Raw genomic sequence first — 2,964 nt, forward strand, 5'->3', positions numbered from 1 at the left:
TAAGTTACAAACATAATGTTGTTCACATAGTTGGAGCAACATATTCTTTACAAACAAAATAATAATCTTAAAATGTTCATTCTGTTTTCTTACCACAGGTCACTTGATATTCTTGGGTGACATATGAATTGAGAGATCTTAGAAAATAGTTCAAGTGATCTTCTAAAAATAAGAAAACAGTGTGCAAATAACAGAAATTATCACTTTTAGTATCACATAAAGTGATTAACCGATTCAGATAACAGGGTTTTTTTTTTTAAAAATATGAAACTCTTCACGAATTGTGCAGGGGCCATGCTAATCTTCTCTGTATCATTCCACTTTTAGTATCTGTGCTGCCGAAGCGAGCACAACAGAGGGTTTGTTAACCAATATTCAGTGATGTAAAATGAAAACAGCTTACCATTTACTACTTCTGAAACCTGATGTAAAATAAAATCGTACATTTATATTAACTTGTCTTATAGGTATATTCATTCATCTGTATTAGTTACCCTTCTCATTTCATTGAGCAAATTAAGTATATGACAAGAAGCAATCTAAGAGAGAATGGTTTATTTCAGTTTATGGTTTGAACACACAGTATATCATGTATGGGAAGGCATGATGAGCACTCAAGGAGGAACAAGCACACTGCTCCCATATCACATACAAATAAATAAATGGATAATTATATAATAATAATTAATAAAAGTTGCAACTCCCACATATATATTGTGAACTCATGTTAAGCAACAAAAATTTTTGTAAAAATAACATTTAAAAATATGAATATTTAAATGTTTTATATTTATATTTAATAAGAACTTTTTATGGTATATCTTCTCAGAAAAAAAGTTCTCACTCAAAAGGTACAGAAAGAAACACTCAATTGATTTCCTCCATACAGTAAAAATCCTTATTGCATGCTAAGTTCAGATCATATTTCTTTTCATTGTTCATAAGCATTTTTATCTTTCTATTCTCATGAAAAAGAAGTCACTTATACTAGTTCATGGCTGATTAGTACACTTAACAATTGCATGCTAGTTAATCTATTAGGCTAAGTTACATTGTAAGGAGCAGGTGTGGAGAATAAAATCTCAGTTTAATGACTGTAAGGGATTGCCTAAAACTGTAGCAAAATCAGACACTAAGGTAAAGTGAAGGAAGTCAAAATGGACTTAGAAGCTGATACTGTCCTTTGGCCCAATCTCTTCATTTAAATTTGCACTAATTTCTACTATATATAAGGAAATAACAAAGGTACAATTCTATTAAATCTAAGGCCTTCCACTTTCCTGGCCACAGTTCTGATCAGAATGATTTGGTGAGAGACGGGGCCTCCAGTCCCCACATTTCCACAGCAAACCCTGCACTGTTTAAATTGCAGACCTGCTTTGCTTTCAGGCTTATAAGAACGCAATAAGACAGGTGCAAATGGTCTTTTTTGTGTTCTGACAGCTGCTCTTGTCAAAGAGAGAGCAGTCTTTCCAGTACACACAGCCAAAAACCTGTGTCAACTAAGCAGATGGCTGGACTGACAGTCTTTGGATAAAGGGAAGGCGTCCATGACTGATTCAAGTAAGGGGTAAAAATACGGAAAACACATCCATCAGTCACATGGAATGAGGATACTTCATATTTATAGAAAGCAGAAGCCTTGTCTATCAGGAGTGACAGTATAAACATAAAGTAGGCTTACCCTTACTAATCAACTAAACAATAGGGAATTTGTTATTTGTTGCAAAAAAGAATTTTCTTTACAGTTGAATGAGATTTAAAATCTGAACTCATTCAGTTAATGAAGAGATTTTTAAAGTGAAAATCGGCAGATTGAAAAAATATTTAACTGAAAGTAGGTATAAGAGCAGTTAGTATTTTATATACACACATATATGTATATATAATCTACATAGAACTCTGGTGATATTCTGCTTTCTGCTCCTAATTCATTGAAACATTGTAATTACATGTTGTTCTTCATCATTGTACAGTATGAACAGTTTCATTATGATGTCATTGTATATTCTTAACTTGGACTTGCAAATGGAGACTGCATATTGATTTCCTAGCCATCCAGACCTGAATAATTACACCAAACTATATTAATGACAACAGTGTTTGGTTGGTAGCTCAGGCATATTTCTAGCTAGCTCTTACATATTAAATTAACCCATTTCTATTAATCTATGAGTTGCCATAAGGCTGTGGACTACTGGTGAGGTTCTGGAATCTTTCTCCTTTAGCAGCCACATGACTCTCCCTGCATTCAGTTTAGTTTTTCTGTCTAGCTCTATTCCATCCTGCCATAGGCCAAAGCAACATCTTTGTTAATCAATGGTAATAAAACATATTCACAGCATTCCTGGGGCATCCCACATCATGGACTTGAGTCAAGTTCAAGCCATTGTTCTTTTAGCACACCCTTTCTTCTGATTACCTTCCTCTTTTTATTTTTATTAACTATTGCAACTCTACTTTTGTGACTCCTTTGTGATAATATTAGAAGTTCAAAAGGGTCACAACTATGATTTTATCTTCAAATTTAATAACCACATATTTTAAATTTGTTTGGCATTTTCCTTAGCTGGAAACGACTAGAATAACATCTCTATAAAAACTAGTTTTCATGGTGCAAGAAGGCACCATGCAATCTTGCAAAGGATGGATAAAACTAATAGTCTTATTCAGTTATGACATTTATGAACAACAACAATGACAAACCTAGCCCAATAATTATAAGGGTGCAGTAGTGGCAAATTTATTTTAGCAGTAACCAAAGTTCTCTAATTGGACTAAGACCCTCTCAACAAGAAGGAGACCACACCTGGTACTTAAAACCCACCCAAGCAATCAGTGCTAGTAATTTCATGGATATTAGATAAGCTGAAATTGATACTTTACTAAACCAGCATAATCTCTAACATTATACCTAGAGATAAAAACAGTCCCTTACATCTCATCAAAGAAACATCTCTTTAC

General features: G+C 33.5%; 1 pseudogene; it reads right to left on the reverse strand.

Moving 5' to 3' along the window:
- Positions 1-258: 258 nt before the first annotated feature.
- LOC142849159 (U6 spliceosomal RNA) lies at positions 259-351 on the reverse strand (annotated as a pseudogene).
- Between the last annotated feature and the right edge of the window lie 2,613 nt (positions 352-2,964).

The sequence above is a fragment of the Microtus pennsylvanicus genome, chromosome 4, assembly GCF_037038515.1.
Source record: "Microtus pennsylvanicus isolate mMicPen1 chromosome 4, mMicPen1.hap1, whole genome shotgun sequence".
Classification (NCBI taxonomy): Eukaryota; Metazoa; Chordata; class Mammalia; order Rodentia; family Cricetidae; genus Microtus; species Microtus pennsylvanicus.